At 34.4% G+C, this 22,102-nt stretch overlaps 2 pseudogenes; both read left to right on the top strand.

Moving 5' to 3' along the window:
• The first annotated feature begins 337 nt into the window (after nt 1–337).
• Nucleotides 338–4,462, top strand: LOC124890528 (annotated as a pseudogene).
• A 5,912-nt stretch (nt 4,463–10,374) lies between these two features.
• Nucleotides 10,375–21,087, top strand: LOC107841210 (annotated as a pseudogene).
• Nucleotides 21,088–22,102: the final 1,015 nt, after the last annotated feature.

Here is a 22,102-nt window from a genome sequence, read left to right as displayed (position 1 = left end):
CCTCTCTCCTATATTTTTTCAGCCTACCTTTACCCCTCCTAAAATCATTCACAGCCAGCCTCTCACATCTCCGTGCTTGATAGAATCCTTAAATCAATTGTAAAACCTAATTACACTTAGAATTATCCAATTATCTCGGTTAAAAGTTCATTCAAGGGGACTTATTATGGATATTTGTTTAAAAGAAACTATTGTTATGCCTAAAAGGAAAATATTCATCAAATTTATTTTGTTTACATATTTTTCTTTTTAGTTTGTTAAAAAGAATATATCTTTCTCTTTTTAAACCTTTTTAATTTCAACGATCCCCATAACATTTCGCCTTTTTTAACACCAGTAAGTGACTTTTCATGAAATATTCAACCCATTTTAATCCACTTTACAGTCCACCCTACCCAACTATTTTCCCACCCCATATATAAAGATTAAATTGAACCTCAAATACACTATTGACAAAGAAGAAAAAAAGGGGGGAAAGGATGTCTGGAGCAGCAATTGGGGAGGAAGAGAAGAAGTCGGCCAACGATCAATCAAATCATATAAATCTAAAAGTGAAAAGCCAGGTTATTATTATCATTTAATTTGGATTTATTTTTTCTTTCAGTTGGTGTATGATTTTATTAGGATTTTCAAAATTTTGGGTCCAAATAGATGCATATAATCAACCCGACTAGCTATTTGGGTTGATGGGTCTTTTGGTATGAAGGATAAGACATGATATCTCAAGATTAAGTATAAATGATATAAATTAAGCACCATCAATCAAATAGAATCAAGGTTTTTTTTTGCAATCGGTATATGATTTATTAGGGTTTTGTAAAATTTTGAGTCAAGATAGATGTATATAATTGATCCGACTAGCTATTTGGGTTGATGGGATCTTTTGGTATGCCTGATAAGATGAGATATCTAAAGATTTAGTATTAAATGGTACAAATTAATCATCTTTAATCAAACACAATTACTGTTTTTTTCCTTATGGTATATGATTTTAGTAGTGTTTTGTAAAATTTTGGGTAAAAATAGATGTATATAATCAACTCGACTAGCTATTTGGGTTGAGGGGTCATTTGATTTTGCAGGATGAGGTAGGATATCTCAAGATTAAGTATGAGATAAAATTTATAAAGTATTTAGTTGACTGTGTAAATTAATCATCATCAACCAAACACAATTAGGATTTTTTCCTATCAGTGTATGATTTTATTAGTATTTTGTAATATTTTAGGTCAAAATAACATATATAATTAACCCGACTGGCTATTTGGGTTGAGGGGTCATTTGTTTTTTCGGGATAAGGTGGATATCTCAAGATTAAGTAAGAAATAAAATTTATATTTTATTTCATTGATAGTGTAAATTAATCATCATCAACCAAACACAATTAGTTTTTTTTCTTTCCTATTGGTGCATGATTTTAGTAGGGTTTTGTAAAATTTTGGGTCAAATAATGTACATAATCGACCTGACTAGATAATTGGGTTGAGGGGTTGTTTGGTTTTGTGGGATGAGGTGGGATATCTCCAAATTAAGTATGATATAAAATTCATATTGTATTTGATTGATGGTATAAATTAAGCATCACCAACTAAGCACAATTATAGTTTTTCATCCTTATATTGGTATATGATTTCATTAGGATTATGTGAAATTTAGGGTCAAAAAAATGTATAAAATCAACCAGACTAGCTATTTGGGTTGAGGGGTCATTTAGTTTTACAGGATGAGGTGGGTGAGATGTCTCATGATTAAGTATGAGATAAAATTTATACTATATTTGGTTGAAGGTATAAATAAATCATCTTCAGTCAAATATAATTATGGGTTTTTCCCTATTGGTGTATGATTTTATTAGAATTTTGTAAAAATTTGGATCAAAATAGATATATATTATTGACCCGACTAGCTATTTGAGTTGGTGGGGTTGTTTGATGTGCAGGATATGATGTGATATCTCAAGATTAAGTATGAGATAAAATTTATATTGTATTTGGTTGACGGTGTGCCTTTCTACTTCGTCTGAAGTAGTGGTATGGATTGTGTGCACTTTACCCTTCCTGGACCCCTCTTTGTAGGGAAACACGGGGTATGTTGTTGTTGTTTAATTTATCAGCATCAACCAAACACAATTAGAGTTTTTTCCTTCTATTGTTGTATGATTTCTTTAGGGATATGTGAAAATTTAGATCAAAATAGATGTATATAATAGAGCCGACTAGCTATTTGGGTTGAGGGGTCATTTGGTTTTGAGGGATGAGGTGGGGTATCTCGGGATTAAGTATGAGATAAAATTTATTACTGTATATGGTTGACGGTATAAGTTAATCATCGGCACCCAAACACAATTAGTTTTTTTCCCTTCTATTGGCATATGATTTCATTAGGGTTATGCAAAATTTCGTGTCAAAAAATATGTATATAATCGATTCGAGTAGCTATTTTGGTTGTGGGATCATTTGGTTCTATGGCATGAGGTGGGATATCTCAGGATTAAGTATGAGATAAATTTATAGTGTATTTCGTTGACGACATATGTTAATGGATAAATTTATACTATCAACCAAATGCAATTAGGGTTTCTTTTTCCATCGTGATTTACGGTTTTGTCAATAGTAAAAAACGAGTATTAGAGTAGGTTGTACAGAAAAGCATAAAAGAATAATCATATGAATCCTTTCAATTTTGAAAGATTTTGGGTTTAAACAAAGTGGAATGGGTGTATTTTCGATTGATTAGCTTTTTTACAACATTAAGGGTCATTTGGTATGTGGGATAAGATGGCATATCTCAAAATTGATACAACTACAAACAACAACAACATACCAATATATTCCCACAAAGTGGGGTTTAGGGAGAGTAGCATGTATACAGTCCTGTATCTCAACTATTAAGATTAGGTTTGGTTTGAGGGATAAGGTGGGATAGGATTTAGGATTAAATCTAGAATAAAATTTATACTGCGTTTGGTTGAGAGTGTAAATTATTTTTACAATAAATTTATATTGTCGACCAAATGAGGTATAAATATAAATTTTATCCCAAACTTAGTCATAGGATATCTCCACCTTATCTCATCTAAACTCAGGATTATATTTTTCCATATTCCCGATGGAATAAATTAGTCCAGGAGTCAACAACAACAACAACAACAAGAAAACCCAGTGTATTCCCACCTAGTGGGGTCTGGGGGGGGGGTAAGATGTACGCAGTCCATACCTCTACCTCTGAAGAAGTAGAAAGGCTGTTTCCGATATTAAGGTATGAGAATTGAGTCTCACATTGGTTTAATAGGGAGTAGATGTAGGACTTGTATAGCCTTAAGATTCTATTTCCAGTCCATACATTCTTGTGCAGTTGTGCATTGAATCTGATACGTAGTTGATGAAAGTCGAAACAATTAGTAGTGGATCCCTTTTTCTTTCTTTGTGGTATCTTTTATTTCCTTCCTTTCCCTTCCTATTATTAGGATGATGGGCTTCTGAGTAAATTTTCTGTAAAATGTCCTTCTACATGTATAATTGAAAAGGAGAACTATGTATTTGCCTATTTTTTTGGTTGCAGAACGGGAATGAAGTCTTCTTTAGGATCAAACGAGCACTTAGCACACGAAATTGATGAAAGCTTATTGTGACAGGCTGTCTGTGAATTTCAATGCAATTGCCTTCTTGTTTGACGATCGTCATCTTAAAGCAGAACAGACTCCAGATGAGGTCCTTCTTTCACTCTTTTTTTTCTTTCTCTCAAACGAACGCACACGAATACTAATAACAAAGGATAAAAGAATACCAAAAAGAGCTTGTGTATCTGCTTTGTGTTGTACTTAACAGTCGTGATTAATTTCCTTTTTCCTTACAATTTCCTCCCGGCCCTTTGCAGCTGGATATGGAAGACGGTGATGAAATTAATGCAATGCTGCATCAAACTGGAGGCACAACTCTTTGAGTCTTCTTTTATGTGATTTTATGTCTTCTTCCGTTTCAGTGGACCTTAAGACTTTTTATGTGTTTCAAGATGGTATGTGTTTCAAGTGTAATGAAGAGGATCGTGTATCACCAATGTAGCTTGACATGAAAGTCATTGCTTGCTTCACCTTTTAGTTTTCTGATGACATGAATTCAGAGTCTTGGTTTCTTGCAAATAATCCCCTCCTCAACCCACAAAAAGATCGAGTTCTTGGTGACGAGAAAAAGCTTTCGTGGAGCCTGCTTGCATCCACCTCATGTGTGATTGCAGTTTGGTCCGTTATCACTGGTTCAATACCTATGTATGGTTTCAATCTTATCGGGAGTTTGTTTTAGAACCAACTCCCGATGCTTTAGTGAAGTGGTAAAAGCGCAACATGTGATGTATAAGTTAGGTGCATGTTGTACTGAGTTCTGATCTTTCTGGGCAGAGGAGGGATGTATCATTTACACACCCGATAATACCAAATGAGGTGTAGAACGAATACATAGTAATATATAGGCTGAAAATTTCTACCAAACAAAGTATTACATAAATAGTATCATGCTTAATACATGTATTATTTATCTTAGGGGCGTTCATGGGTCGGTTTGAGTCATTTATTGATCAAAATCATAACCAAACCAACTTAGTCTGTTTTTAAATCTCTAAAACTAAACCAAACCAACAAAAAAAATAACTGTTGGTTTGGTTTTTGTTGGTTTGGTTTTTGTCGGTTTAGTTCGGTTTGGTTTGGTTTTTTCAGTTAATAACTTTAGATAATGATAAAAGCTAAAATTTAAAAAAAGAAAAATCCAATCCAAAATATGAGATGTCAATCGAGTCTTGTGCCTCAACCTTAAAACTAAGATGTTAATTCAGTGTTATACTTAGGCAACGCCATGAAAAACACCATATGAACGCTTCTATGAAAAATATTTAGAAACTAAATATAAGAGAACGATATGATAAAAGCTCCAAATGGTGAACACATAATTTTTTTGCTCAATAGGGATCAAAAAGAAAGTTCAAAACTAGATTGAAACTCACCTGTAAAATTTCATAGACAACAAGATAACTTTCACAATCAGTATCATTTGTCCTTCAAAGTGCAAAAGTCATTTAGAATCTCTTAATGTACTGTTAACTAGATGAAGCCATATGGCTAAAATTGCCATGACTAAAGTCAAATTCATGATGAGAATTTAAAATATAACAAATATTTATAATTTATTCATGAATAATATATATAAATATTATTGGTTCGATTTGATTATTTTATTGGTTATTTTAGAGTAAAACCAAAACCAAATCACATAAGTATTGATTTTTAATATTTAAAATCAATCCAAATCAAAAAAAATTAAATATCAATTTTAATTTAGTTTGTGGTTCGATTTGGTTGTTAATTAAACCGTGAACACCAATTTATCCTAATACATTGTACCGAAAAGACCCCTGGCTGGGTGAAAATGAACTGGCCAATATTGAGAGCACAGGAACTTATTTTTGTCACATTCTTTCCTTGTATAAGACAAACTGGTGTAGGGTAGTGTTGCACGTGTATCAAGTGTGTTCGAACACATTGCATATTTCTATTGATGTCAATCAATCAAAATCGTATTTGTTCCCTTTTATTTATCACAAGATTTTGAACTTAAATAAATATACAACAATTCTCTTTTTAACAATATTAATTAATAATATAATTAGTTTTAGATTAACGTATGAAATAAATTTTGATCGATGTTATGATTACAGATATAAAATGACAACTTATTATACAAGATCAATAGACTCAATGTAATAGAAAAAAAAACTGAAACCTGAAAGCCACAAAGTTATGCTGGAGATTCGATAACAGAAGTTACTTACAAACATAAAAAGGTGTTTTGTTATTCTTGATCAATAACATCAATGTAATAGAAAAGGAAATCTGAAACCTAAAAAGAAAATTAAAAGATTACGTTAAATACTCAATAACAAAAGCTACGTACAAACATAAAAAGACGATAATAGAGTTTCTTGCTTTTGTTTTTTTTCCTCACGTTTATGCTTTGCGTTATCAATTGACTGTTGCTTTCCTTTTTAAAGAAAAAGAATATGATTTTCTAATACCTGATAATTATTATCTCTTATTGTCGTCGTATTCTTTCAAATCAATTAGTATAATTTGCAAATCTCTTGATACTGGAGCTATATTATAAGAAATCTGAAGCTTCTCATTTTTCGCAACTAAAATAAGGCAAATCACGACTCAAAAAATGGAAAATTATCATAAAAAATGAGGGAGGATCACTACAACTTTTTTTTTTAGGATTACTACAATTATAAACATGACAAACTATATTTATCCTCCCATAATATAACACAACAGAAAAAAAAAACAATGAAAATTTCATATATTATATCTATCTCCATCAACAAGAATATAATAACATCAATTTTTTAAAATTATAATAAGATGAAAAACTAATAATGAAAAGGAGGTAATAGAAAAGGAAGAATGCATGACATACTAATATTTGTTTTTTCTTTTATATAGAGGATACATATATTCTATCATTACGACCCATGATAAATTAGGATTCAATTTACCAGCATGACCTAGCTCTAATGATTTGAGTTACTCCAATAGTGCTAGTGAAAAATACTTTACTATTACAAAGATTATATTAACTAAAAAACTATCTGCTAATTACGGACTAAAAATAATCAGAAAAGTAAGTTATAACTATGAAGTCTAATAGTACTAATAAAATTAAAAGGCTAATAGAATCAGGTCAAAGGACATCAACAGAAATGTCTTTTCCAATGGAACAAGAAGCCAAATCACAATATTCTCTGACCACCAGGTACCTTGAATGTTGAATCCCCTTGACTACCTTCTATTCCGAGGACATTCAATAGCCTAACCTTTTTCTATCCATATTTTCTCCAGTTATAACCATCACAATCTAGCTTATCCATAACAACAAAGGATGTCTTGTTATTAGACTAAGAAACCTTCAGCAGCCAAACGCTTATCGAATCTTAAGAACTCTATCATTTTCTTTCTTAACTCAAAATTTTTTATGATAACCAAAAACATCGATAAAAGAAATTAAACTCAAAACTTATATCTTCATAAACAAAGACCAGCGCTTTGCTCATACTGATCTGTCTGTATGTCGTCTTTCAATCTTCTAATATTCTGCTCATAAAAGCTACATAAAATAATATATAAAAGATATTTTTATGTCAATATCTCACTTAATATATATAATTTGTTATATATATGTCTATCTGTAAGACTCATCAAAATTCCAAGCATAATTTAGTCCTTTAAGCTTGTCAAGGGCTCCCAGGCTTAGAAAATTCTATCTAAGTTTCCAGACATAGTTTATTTTTGGCCTTCAAAAGTTGAAAATCTCATTTCGCAACCTTAATGTCCTTTAGTGGTCTATTTTTTTTTAATTCATGATTAGGAAGGTCAATAGGTGTTCCTAGACAAGTTTCGAATCTTTCGGATTGCATTTAGATCACTTTAGGAATCCCAAAATAGTGAACCAACGCAATCTTGGCGCGTCATGTCGCCTATCGCATTGGTTAATATTTTTGCAGGTTTCTAGAGATAAACTCTTGAGACACGGTGCGATCATGGCACGATGCATCGAGTATCGCGTCTATGCCATCGACATACCGCGTTGATAACCGCATTGGTGCCCAGTTTTCAGTCATTAAATGATTGCGTCCTTAAGGATAATTAGGTATTTTTTCCCCCGACCTTCATCCCTCATAACACAAAAATTAGCCCCTTTTTGGCTAAATACATCCACTATTTAACAATTTCTCAAGAACAAGAAAGTCCTAGGTGATTAATTCCAAATCAAGAACTCAAGCTTTCCTCCACTAATCTTCAAGAAATCATTAACCAAGGTATGTAAAGTGTTAATCCAAGGGTACTTTCTACCCTTGGAGCTCAAGATACACTTTTCAAAATATGAATTTTGAATTCTATGTTGTGGGCTTGATTTTACACATGTTAATGTTGTGATATGACTTCCAAGATTGAATTTTTTATTAAATTTTCATGACTTTATGTTAGTATGCGGATTGAAATCTTTAAATTTGAAGTGCTTGATATAGACATGATGTATTAATTGTTGATTTATGCCCTAGAAAAGGTTGTGCCTTCCATGTGTATGTTAAAATACCTAAGTGAATAAGAATTGTGCTTTATGACCCATTTATGATCTAAATGATGAACTCACGATGAACCCACATATTCAAAATGACTCCCATGCTTAAGCTATGTCTTGTAATGATTTGGTGGAATGCTCATATGTATGGATTTCTAAAATTATGTTATGTTAGCATCCATTCCTATTCATGTGTAAGATTATGACTTGCAAATGCTTCATGAAATCCCTCAATGGTTGTATTGAGAATTGGTGACTATGGTTATGTGTTTAAGAAGTGTCATGTCCTATTTATATTCATGCTATCGAGTCCTGAGGGTATTTAATACCCGAAAATTTAGCTGTGTGCCTAGAGCCAGTGTCAGTTTTCAAGATAACCTCAGTCAAGCCATGATCAGTAGTACTCTCAGTCAAGTTTCAAAATTCAGTAGAACTCAGTCAGTTACATGACTTAGGGAAACTCAGTAGACCCAGTAATACCTAAGTCCCATACAGTATTTAGTTCAGCTATCAATAAATTCAGTCTGTTAATAGAACTCACTAGTATTCTGCCAGTCAACGGAACTCAGTAAACTCAGTTCATTTAAACAGTACAATCAGTAATAGCTTAATCAAGCCTAGTGTGAACTAGGAAATTAGTTTAGTGTCTATTTAGTTGGGAGTAGGATTCAGCACTGAGTGAACTCAGGTTCGAGGACTCACCTGTCAATCAATAGAGGGTGTGAACCTTAAAAGCAGTCCTTACATTCCAGAACTACGTAGCCTACATAGATTGAGATATATCCCTATGACTCTAGGGTTAATACATCTCATTCGAGTTATCCTACAAATGAGAGGTTGACGGAAGAGCTCTCTATCAGCAGTGGGTTAACTCACAACTTGTTTTTACCTGTGGCACGGTATTGACACCCTTCCAACTGGGGTCACAGGTTGGACCCCACCATTTCAGTTATGGGGCATGTCGGTTAGATAATTACCTCCCACAGTCTCAATCTCAGTCTTCAGTAAGGAACTCAAATAGTTTCTCAGATTTCAGGACTTTCAGATACAGTCACTCAGCTCAGCACAGAACTCAGCTAGTTTTATCAGAATCAGGACTGTCAAAAATAGTCATTCAGTTAACAGTACATCAATTATCACTAATCTATGTTATCAGTAAACTTAGTATAGTTCCACAGATTCAGAACTGTCAGATACAGTCATTCAGTTACCAGTTATACAGTATTCATAGAATTAAACATCTGTTAATTAGTATTCAAATTCAGTATTCAGCATTATCACGACCTCAGTTACTGTTCATGTATTCATACATGTATTCTCACACAGTTATGTTTATGTTCTTCAGTAAGTTATAGTTCATGCATATGAACCCTTGCATTCAGCCTACCTCACTTTTCATACCGGTACATTCTTATGTACTAACGCCTACTTTTCTATTACACTATGGTGTTTTATACCATAGGTTCGGATGTTCAGGTTCCCGATCATACTTAGCAGTTTAGATTTCAACAGTTAGAGTCAGTGATGAGTCCTCATAGTTCGAGTACGTGATTATTTCATTATTTCAGTGCTTCAATACTTATCTTATTCCAACAGTTGGAGTTAGTTGGGGACATATCTCATCAACTCCTTATTCATACAGTTATTTTAGTTTTTGTATTGTTATATCATATTATTAGTTATGTTTAGTTTTGAGCCTTATAGAAAATTTCAGCCCATTATTCTGTATATTTCAGTATTATTTTACAGTTATTGCAGTAGATACCAGTCATGGGTTAGCTTGTGGTTCTTCAGGATTATGAGTATCGTGTAGCGTTCGAGGTACCAAGATCGGGACGGTACACTATCCAACACCTTATTATTCATTTACTTAACCAGAAACCTCTCATGCATGTCTCTTCCCTATCAACTGATCTTAAAAATACTAAAATGAATTGTATGAGAAAGCCTTAATTTGGCATCAATAATTTCACTACTCTAGAAAAAGAAAGTATTGTAATAATTTTGTACCTAATCAAAATATGCAGAGGAATAATTGAAATTAGGTAAAATAAAAATTGGAGGAACAAAAATGCTTCAACAAAAATTGAGAAAAATTTGATTGTTGAGAACACCGGATAGACTTGTCTCCATATCTATCCAAAATTAAGAGAAAATAACAACAACAACAATAACACACCCAGTATAGTTTCACAGGTGAGGTCTGACATGTCTTCTCAGTAAGGCGTGAAAAAAGAAGAGGATTATTAGGATGGTCACATGTGGGGACTCGACAACTCTTCTTCATCAAAAACCAAAATCAGCTTCAACTTTGGAGCAAGAGATTCACGAAGGAACTTTTGGAAGCAAACCTGCTGCAAAATTACTGAGAAAGCTAAGACCATGTTACTGATTTTCTAGACACATGCATTGCAAATTTGCTGCTTTATTTAAGCATGATGATGATATGTATGGTAGTTGCACAAAGTTTCCATCCCTTGATAAGTGCATTCCTGGTAGAAAGTTTTTTAATGCTATTGAAATAGTCCAGACCAAGACCACATAAACTTTAACTTTAAGAAGAATGGTTATCTATTACGAGAAAGTATAATGTTGTCTTTCCCTTGACAATGACGAGCGCGAATTATGGTAATATTATCTATATAGATATAGAGCAAAGCCACCAGTATGTAAGAAATAAGCTGCAGAGAGCAAGATCTAAGAAATCGTTTGAATTTTTCAGACTACACTATGCTACAATCTTAATTGTTAACCTATTGCTAAAGGTGTCTTCCATGGTTTCTATAAGAACTCTCAGAGAGAAGCGCTTCGAGAGTTTCTCGAACTCGAGTATCTTTTTGATAAAATGCTAGAATAAAGAGATCTTGCTACATGTCCAACCTCATTTGTTTCAGAATGTTCCTATTTTGAGGATATACCCTTAGATGATTAGATGATACAGAGGATTTCTAAGAGGTTGACACGGAAGATGCTCAACAAGAATTAATCTTAAGGTCAGATCTTGAGATTTCTTGCTTGTTTGGCTTTAAAGACCGATGATTATGCCCCACCAAAAGAAACCAAATTTGATCAATCTATTTATCGTTGCTAGTGTTTCTCGATCATCCTATGAAATCCAAAGAAAATAAAATGACAAGTAGAAAAGCATTATATTTTTGCCCTCTTAAGCATGAACTTATTATAGATAATTATACTGTCATACAGATAATTTTGGAGCTAGCTAATGCTAAGTGATTGATTAATGAGTTGTTGTGCTATAACAACAATTGTATGTGCGTTTTGTAGTTACCCTTAGTCTAGCAGATTCTTGTTCAGATTAAGTCTTTCTATTGTGATGTATTATATAGATAGGGGAATGTCCTATAGCACCTGATGAGATAGAAGAAACTGCTTCACTCGTATAAATTTTGTGTCATACGTACATATTCTACCAAATGTATTCAAGAATCGAACTTGTATCCTTCAAAACTAAATAAATAGTTTTGAACACTCTCCTTTTTTAGTAGTTGATCAAAAAGTACAAAGTCCTACTATTGCATCCCAGCTAACCTCTTATTCTTGTCATGTTTGTGCAAGAGTTATGGCTAAGTGCCTTTTTCCTGCAGAGGAGGTTAAAGTGTGTACGAACCTTACCTTTTGTAATGCCCCGAGAGTACACCATGAATGCGACATAGTGCCTATAGTCCTGAAGGACCATAAGCTTACCCATGCTGGTACGTATTGTAAGCATTGAATAAAATAATAGAGAACATGTGCCAAATTTAACTGAAAATGCTATAAGGTTTTAAATACGAAAACAATATTGAATCAAAATACTGAAAATATCTGTCTGAAAATAATACTGTAAGACTGTCAATATCAACTGATGACTGATTGACTGACTGAAAGTGTCTGAAAGCCTCTAACTGACAAGTCCCCAACTAACCTTTATTGACTACTGAAATGAGTTGAAATAAACATTAACGGTCCTCGAAACATGAAGAATCACCACTTCTACTGCTGCTGATGTACTGAGAGGTCTAGGTGCGGTCAGGAATTTGAGTGTCCAAATCTATGATAGAGACAACATAGTGCAAGAAAACGAGTATGCGATTAGTACTTTGTACTAGTATGCTAAATGGGGTTAGGATTATATGTATAGGCTCATGTGCATGAATAATAACTGAGCGTAAGTATGGTATGAGATAACTTATGTATAGCATGCATGAAAGCAGTAAAATCTGAGAATGCATGACCAAGCATATGACATTATTCTAGGATAATCTGTAAACTAAAGTATTGGGACTGTATAACTAGTGACTGTATGCCATGGTCAAACAATCCTGAAACTGAGTACTAGATTGATTACTGAACTAAAATAGTGGGAGCTATCATCTAACCAACATGCCCTAAAATAAGTTAATTGGGGTCCAACTCCTTACCCCAGTTGGAAGGGTTTTAGTACCATGCCATGGGTACTAACATTGGCTGTGTGGATCTACTATAGTTTTTTTTGAAGGACTAAGGGTCACTCTCAACTAGAAGGGTCCTAATGAGATATATGTCAACCCTCAACTGGAAGGTTAATGTCTCAACCTATGCTGGCTATATAGTTTTGGAAAACAGGGACTACTACTAAAGGTCATACCCTCAACTGACAGGTGGGCCTCCATCCCTGGGTTCGCTCGGTGCTAAATACTAATCCCAACTGAACTGATTCTAATCACTGAACTAAACTAAGCTTACTGACATAATGCACTGACTGAACTGATAATACTCTAATATATTCGAAACCCTTCTAAAAGTATTTAAACTAAGTAAACAGCTAAGTGTTTGGGTATTCATAACCCTCAAGACTCGGTAATAATATCAATAAGAACACATGAGATCATTTGAAGCCATTATACAACTTGGGGAACATAATAAATAGTCATTGTTCAAAATTCATCTATGAGGCATTTCATCAAACCCATGGGGGTTATGAGTTAAAGCATGAAATTAGTTTAATACATATGATAGTAACATAACATCAATATTAAAATTCATGGGTTGAGGATTTTGGCATGAAATTATCATTCTCCAAACATGTCAATAACTAATTCCAACAAAAAACACTTGTAAACATAGTATAAAGTCAAGATTCATGGAAGTTCATTGATAGGATTCATAAATACATGTTAATATCGTAATTGAACTTAAAAATTGGGTTCTTAAAATCCATGGATGAAACGGGTCCATGAATCAACATCTCAGATACATTAATTGAAGAATTTATGAAGGTTCTTGGTGGATTTCTTGAGAATTAAACTTGAATGTTGAAGGGTCTAGGGTTTGTCCTTGAGAGGAATTGCTTTTTATTTTGAGTAAAATATGAATTATGAGGCAAAGATGATGTTTTGGGACCTATATTCCGTGTTAAAGTGAAGGGGAAAAGACGAAACTTCCCTTTTGAATTATAAAAATCTGAAACTGGAATGTCGATTAAGGCTTCACCACGATGCAGTGATGCCCTCATCGCTATACTCACTGCGACGCGAATAGCAGTGAGTCACTAGAAACTAACAATTGCTATTTTTCCCTTCACCACGATGCACTAAGGTTGTCATTGCGATTTTTACCGCGTCGCGGTGCAATTGCGGTGACTCACTAGAAATCAGACAATGGCCAAATTGACCTTTACTGTGATATGGTGACCCCCTTTATTTCTATACTCACCGCGACGTGGTCCAATCGCGATGAGTTACTATTTAGGGAATCAAAATAGTGTCCAAACCTCGTCCGAAAAATCCAAAACTTACTCGAGATATGCTACTTACACCCCTGAACATGAATCAACTCAAAAACTATCATCTCAGATCCCGAAAGGTCAACTTAATAATCCTCAAAGTTAAAGGGAGTCAAAAGTGACTAAGTCCCTCAACACTTAAGTCTTATTTTTACGTTCTAAGCCTCTTATGTACATACTATGGGCTGAATTGAGTCAATATAATTATGGGGTATTACAATATCTCCCCCTCCTCTGGGAACATTAATCCTAGAATGAAACTGATTAAGTTGAGGATACTGAGTGACTGAGATTACATGTTGATTCTGCATAACTAAAAACATTATTACATGACTGAGTCTGAACATGGTGACTGACTGAACTAATTTGTGAATATATACAATGCCATGAGCATTATTATATGGATGGAACTGAGAATGGAAAAGAGGAACTCTAAGGAAAAACTATTATCTTGAGTTGAGTTTGAGTTTTCAGAGAGAAGGTGAGGTTACTTGGTACGCATGTTTGCGTCTGCTTCCCAAGTGGCTCCCCCAACGGACTGATTTCTCCAAAGAACCTTGACCAATATAACTTCTTTGTACCTTAGTATGCGGCTCTGGCGATCTATGATTTTAACTAGGAGTTCTTCATAAGAAAGGTCATTCTGAGTATCTAAGCCCTCTAAAGGAACAACAAGTGGTGGATCACTAGTACGCTTCTTCAATAAAGAAACATGGAACATTGGATGCACTGATGCCAAATCTGCAGTCAACTCAAGCTCATACATTACCTTTCTAAAATGACTCATGATCCTGAAAGGACCTACATATCAGGGACTGAGCTTTCCCATTTTGGCAAATCTCTTCACTCCCTTCATGGGAGAGATATTCAAATATACAAAATCACTAATCTCAAATTTGAGATCCTTTATCCTCACATCTACATAAGATTTTTGTCGGCTCTGGGTTATTTTAAGACTCTCTCTGATCAACTAACTTTCTCCAAAGCATCAAGAACTAACTCTGGCCCTATTGACATAGTCTCACCTACCCCAAACCAACCAATATGATATCTATATTTCCTCTCAGATAAAGCCTCAAATGGAGCTATCTAGATATTGGAATGATAGTTTTTATCATAAACAAACTCAACTGAAGGCAAGTGAGCATCCCAACTACCCTTAGAGTCAATAAAACAAGCTCTCAATATGTCCTCTAAGGTATGAATGGTCCTCTCTGCCTAACTATCTATCTGAGGGCGAAAGGTTGTACTGAGACGAACTTGGGTACTAAGACCCTTCTGAAAAGCCTTTAAAAAATAAGAGGTAAACTGAGTACCTTTATCTAAATGATGAAAAATACGACTCCATGCAATCTAACCAACTCTCTAATATAGAGCTTGGCATAGTCCTTCGTTAAGTAAGAAGTGTGGACTGGCAAGAAATAGGATGACTTGATCATCCTGTCCATAATGACCCAAATCGAATCATGCTAACGACAAGTACGAGGCAAACCCAGCACAAAGTCCATGTTTACCTCTTCCTACTTCCAAGTGGGGATACTGAACTCCTGCATAGAACCACTAGGTTTTTGGTGCTCAATCTTAACCTACTAACAAATAGAGCACTTAGTTACAAACTCTGTAATATCTTTTTTCACACCCCTTCACCAATAGGTTTCCCGCAAATCACGATTCATATTAGTGGCCCCTAGATGAATTGAGTAATGCTCACCATGCGCTTTTGCAAGAATTTTCTATCTCAACCCATCTACATATGACACATAGTATATTCTTGCAATGCAACACACTATTCCCCCTTGGGAGAAAACCTCCACTTTCTGATCTTTGATTGACTCTTTCAACCTAACTACACTAGGGTCCCTGTCTTACTTTTCATTTACTATGTCAACCAAAGAAGATTCTAAACTATTCTGAACCTACACACTACCATCAACTAAATCAACCAAAAGAACGCCTAATGTATCCAACTGATGAACCTCCTCAACAAATTGCTTCTTATCATTCTTAACATGAACTAGGCTATCCATACATAATCTACTAAGAGCATCTGCTACTACATTAGCCTTGCTCGGATGATACAAAACACTCATATCATAATCTTTTAACAGTTTTAGTTGCCTTCTCTGAAAAAGATTCAAATCTCTCTGCAAAAGCACATAATGAAAACTCTTGTGGTCTATGAACACATTAACATGCACACCATACAGATAATGCCTCTAAATTTTCTTGTCAAAGACCACAGCCTCTAACTCAAGATCATAGGTGGTAATTCTTTTCATGGGGCTTAATTTTTCTAGAGGTATAAGCTATTAACATAACTCTCTACATCAAAACACAACCCAAACTGACTCTGAAAGCATCATAATAAATAACAAACCCATCTGAACCATCGAGCAATGTCAAAACTAAGGCTGAGATGAGTCGAGTCTTTAACTCCTAAAAACTCTTCTCGTAAGAATCTGACCACTGAAACTTGACTTTCTTCTGACTCAATCTAGATATGAGGGATGCAATAAATAAAAAACCTTTAACAAACTATCTGTAATAGCCGAAAAAACCCAAGAAACTCCTGATATCTGATAGAGAGATGGGTCTGGGATATTTTCTCATTACTTTAGTGTTTTGAGGGTTAACTCTAATACCATCATCAAAAATAATATGGACAAAAAGAGCTACTGAACTTGGCCAAAACTCACCTACTGAATTTATCAAACAACTGAGGGGCTCTAAGAGTCTGCAAGATGATTCTAAGATGGTCTGCATGATCATTTTCATTACGGGAATAGACAAGCATATCATCTATGAAGACTATGACGAACATGTCCAAGTACTATTTAAACACTTGGTATATCAAGTCCATAAAAGCTGCTGGGGAATTGGTAAGACCAAAAGACATGACTACAAATTTAAAGTGGCCATATCAAGTTCTAAAAGCTATTTTAAAATGTCACATTCTCTGACTCTTAGCTGATGATGAGGTCTATCTTAGAGAATTAACTGGCACCCTGAAGTTGTTCAAATATGTCATTGATTCTGGGGAGTGGGTACTTATTATTGATGGTGACTTTGTTCAACTAATGGTAATCGATGTACATTCTAAGAGAACCATCTTTTTTTTGTACGAAAAGATTGGAGCGTCCCATGGAGAAACACTGGGCCTAATAAACCCCTTATCTAGAAGGTCTCTTAATTGATCTTTCAACTCTTTGAGTTTTGCTAGAGCCATTCTGTATAGAGAAATAGAGATAGGCTGAGTATCTAGAAGTATGTCTATTCCGAAGTCAATTTTTCTTTCATAAGGAACTCTAGGAAGATCTTCAGGGAACACATCTAGAAATTCCCTTACTACTGAAACTGACTCGAGATTTGGAGTCTCTAAACTAGAGTCTTTAACTCAAACACGATGATAGATGCACCCCTTAGCAATTATTTTTCTCGCTTTAAGGTATAAAAGAAGATGACCCCTAAATACTGAAGTACTACACTTCCATTCAAGGACTGGTTTATTCGAAAACTGCAAATGAACAACTCTGTTTCTACCAAGTGAGGATGTACATAATGATAAGAATCCAAGATGTATTACACGTCAAAGAATGTAAACTTTATTTGGTTTGGATTTTTTAATAGTTCTTTTAGAAAATGGGCCTCAAACATTTAAAGAAGCAATGTCATCATCAGACTCATCCTTTTGGAAAGAGGCAGTCAATAGTGAGATTGATTCAATCTTAAGCAACCATAAGTGGGAATTGGTTGATCTTCCTTCAGGAAATAAACCTTTAGATTCTAAATGGATCTTCAAAAGGAAAATGAAGGCGAATGGTACTATTGAAAAATACAATGCAAGACTTGTAGTAAAAGGCTTCAAACTGAAAGAAGGCCTTGATTACTTTGATACATACTCTCCATAATAAGGATAACGTCAATTAAAATGTTAATTTCCATAGCGAAAGTATATGGTCTTGAAATCCATCAAATAGATGTAAAAACACTATTCCTAAATAGAGAATTACATGAAGAAATTTACATGGAACAACCTGAGGGTTGTATGGTTCCAGAAAAAAAATAAGGTGTGTAAACTTGTTAAGTCACTTTATGGACTAAAACAAGAACCTAAACAGTGGCATATGAAGTTTAACCTAACCATGTTGGCAAACGGGTTCAAGATAAACGAATGTGATGAATTTGTTTACATTAAAGACACTTCAAATCACCAAGTCATTATTTGTTTATATGTGGATGATATGCTGATCATCAGTAAGGACATTTTGAGCATAAATGCTACGAAATAAATGCATAAGAGAAAGTTTAATATGAAAGACCTTGGAATTGCAGATGTGATCTTCGGAATAAGAATCCAGAGAATAGCACAAGGGTTCGCATTGCCACGGTCTCATTACATCAAAAAGGTACTTGACAAATTTAAGTATCTGGAATTTGGTATTGCCAAGGACCCATTGGATGTGAGCTTTGCACTTCAAAAGAATGAAGGCAAGATTGTTGGGATGTTTAATATATATAATGAATTGTATATGACCATACATATCATATGCTATTAGTAAGTTGAGTCAATACACGAGTAATCCCAGTAAAACTCATTAGGGGACAAGGAAAAGAGTTTTGGAGTATCTTAAATACACTCAAGACTATGCTTTACATTATAATAAATATCCTATAGTAGTTGAAGGATATAGTGATGCAAATTGGATCACCAGATCAAATAAAGTAAAATACATAAGTGGATATATATTTACTATTGGTGGAGGAGCGGTCTCTTGGAATCATCCAAATAGACATGTATTGCTCGCTCCACAATGGAATATGAGTTTATCGCATTGGATAAAGACGTTGAATAAGTAGAATGGCTATGGATTTTTTTGGAAGATATTCCTTATTGGCCCAAACCAGTGGCACCAGTATGTGTACACTATGATAGACAATTGGTAATATGTAGGGCAGGAAGCATGATGTACAATGGTAAATATCGTCACATATGACAGAGGCATAATAACGTTAGAGAACATCACTATTGACTATGAGAAGTCAAAGGATAATGTGTCAGATCCACTTAAAAAAGGCCTATCTAGAGAAGGAGTTGAGAGGATGTCCAACGGAATGGGTTAAAGGCCTAGGACAAGTCAGCATGACAGTAAATCTACCTAGCATACTAGAGATCCTAAGATCTAGGTTCAAGGAGATCAAACAAAGTGGTGTCTAACAGATTCAACATTGTCAATTTTAACCAACCCATTCTGATGATGTAGACAATATTTAGTAAATAAGGATAAGGCTTATGGTGTGAAGTCTTTTCATGATTATCTAAATTTGGTAGATTTGACAAAATAGTTTAATCTATGGGATTGAACATTTAGAAATCACCTATGTGAGGGTGAAGTAGAAGCTGCTTCATGGAGAATATTAGTAAAGGTTTAAGCTGCTTCATGGAGAATATTAGTAAAGGTTTATTCTCTAAGCTCTTATGAGACCGGGACGTGTTCATGGCTGAAATGAATAAAACCATAAGAACCATAAATGGAAAAAGGATGGTTGTGTCATATGTGTTATCTTGGTGTACATTAAAGCTTGAAAATTCAAAGATATCAAATTTACTGATTGATCGAGTGCATCTGATGCATGTTCACTAGAGAAAGTTCAAAGGAAAACCTACTTATCCAGATGCAATCAGTCTTTGCTTGATAATCACATACTTGTCCATAAAGTTTTATGAAAAATTAGCCATTCCCCATTAATGTGGTGGATTTTTAGGTTCTAGATCAAAAGTGTTAGTGAAAAATGGATGGAACTAAGTGGAGGGAAGAATTTAGATAACACTCAAAATAAAAAGTGTACTAAAAAATGAAAAGTCTACTAATTCTCCCAAGTTAGTGGAAGAAGGAAACTTTCAAGTGTTTATATCAAGTAACACTTACTCCACATGGTAAGTAAGGCAAGAACTAAGAGGTGCCTCATACCATCGTCGTCTTCGCTCGCTCAGCTCAGCTTCAGCTTCAGATATGGATTTAGATTAGTCAAATGATCGATCGATGAGATCTATCTTTTTAGAAAAAATTTATTTAAAAAGTCCAAAAAACCAACAGAAAAACACAACCAATTTTGTTTGTAGTTTTTGAACCTTTATTAACGTGCATACATACAGTGCAGAAACAACTGCAGAATAAAAAATGTTGCTTCAGAAGGGATGCAACCCTTCAACAAAATGACAAACAGATTCAAAAAAAAAGGTGTCTTTTTGGATGGTTGTGACTATCCAGTAAAAAGACACACTGATTTTATGAACAAAGATAACTATTTTGATGAATAGACATGACTGTTCAAGAGGACACATCTTTCATAATGAACCATTGCCTCTTTTCGGAATAGGAACCTAATGGCTATATACACATGCATTTATCCATATGTTTAGGTATGAAATTTTTCCTACATTAAAAAAACATTTCTTGATTTCTAAAATACTTTGTGTGATCATCTAACCATTGAGTGAGTTCAAAGAGAATTCAATAATTTGAGGTACCACTACAGTCGGATTGTTAGGACATTTTATCCTGGGAGGAAAATTCCACAACCTCGGGTACTTGAGGGGAATTATTTCCTTAAGGACACTATGTGAAGTCGAAGGACTTGGACTTTTTCTGTTTCCTCTAATTTTTTGAAAAACACACTTCTTTGAAAGGTCTTTTTTATCTTGTATTGGGGGTGCTACATAACTTCATAAGTGTTCTTGTTTTATACTTGTGTTGAAGTTGTTGTGCCAAAATATAGATTTTGTGTACCCGAAGACAACAATCTTAAGGAAATAAGTGGAATCTGCATTGCATGGTTTCTGGAGATTAAAGCTTTACGCTTTCTACATAGTTTGAACTTAACTAGTGGTTTGAAGAAATAAAATCTTCATCACAAGTTAAAGATCACTCGGTTGATGATTGAAAGCCATAAAAACTTCATTATTAAACTAGAAATAAGGTGTGTTTAAAGTTGCTACAACTTTATAAGTAATATTTTGATATACTAAATTCATTGTCTTGCGGTGATAGGAAAATGACTACCGACAATCAAGTGAATGGTGTTGCAATGATGGCGGCAGCTACTAATGTTGCCACAATGAGTCGTACACATGCTCTGCTGGCAATGGCACCAGTGGAAAAACCTGAAAAATTCACGGGTGTTGATTTCAAAAGGTGGTAACAGAAGATGTTCTTCTACCTTACAACTTTACGCCTTCAACTATTCATATCTAAAGAAGCTCCTGAGGTTCCCGATGAAACTTTGGACCAGGAGAAATTTATTGTTATAGAGGCATGGAAACACTCAGGTTTCCTATACAGGAATTACATTCTAAATAGCCTCCAAGATGAACAACACAACGTGTATAGTAGAATGAAAATGGCAAAGGAGTTGTGATGTATGCTAGAAAGAAAATACAAGACTAAGGATGCGGGAACCAAAAAGTTCTTCACTGTAAGATTCCTTGAGTTTAAAATGATTGACAACAAGTCTATTGTATCTCAAGTCTAGGAACTGCAAGTAGTCATCCATGATCTCCTCCCGGAAGGCATGAGTTTGATGAATACCTTAGTTGAACATGTTAAAAATGTTCTTAATATTCACATATACTTTATTATAGGTTTGGTCATGAACGAGCCGTTTCAAGTTGCAGCAATAGAGAAGTTACCACCATTGTGGAAGGACTTCAATAACTACTTAAAACATAAACGAAAGGAGATGAAAGCCGAAGATATTATAGTGAGACTGCGTATTGAGAAAGATAATAAATCCATGAAAAGGAGGTCGAAAGGAAATTCTACAATAAGTGGAGCAATATTGTAGAAGACGACCACAACAACACTAGTAGAAGAAAGCTGGATAGAAAATCAATCAACCAAAGAAGAAATTCAAGGAAAATTTTTTTAATTGTGGCAAGATTGGCCTTATGTCAATAGATTGTCGTGCCCCAAAGAAAGGGAAAAAAGGACCAAGCAAATATGGCTGAGTCCAAGAAAGAAATGCACGATCTGTGTGCCATGCTATTTGAATGCAACTTAGTGGGAAATCCTCAAGAAATAGAACAATATCTTGTATGTACCGGAGTTACGGAAGAACTTGATTTCTGTATCACTTCTTGACAAAAATGGATTCAAATATGTATTTGTTTCCAAAATATTTTACTTAGTAAAGAAGAAGTATACGTAGGAAAAGGCTA

This window comes from Capsicum annuum, unplaced genomic scaffold, assembly GCF_002878395.1.
Source record: "Capsicum annuum cultivar UCD-10X-F1 unplaced genomic scaffold, UCD10Xv1.1 ctg1937, whole genome shotgun sequence".
In the NCBI taxonomy this organism is placed as follows: Eukaryota; Viridiplantae; Streptophyta; class Magnoliopsida; order Solanales; family Solanaceae; genus Capsicum; species Capsicum annuum.
This window is presented reverse-complemented; position numbering and strand designations above follow the sequence as displayed.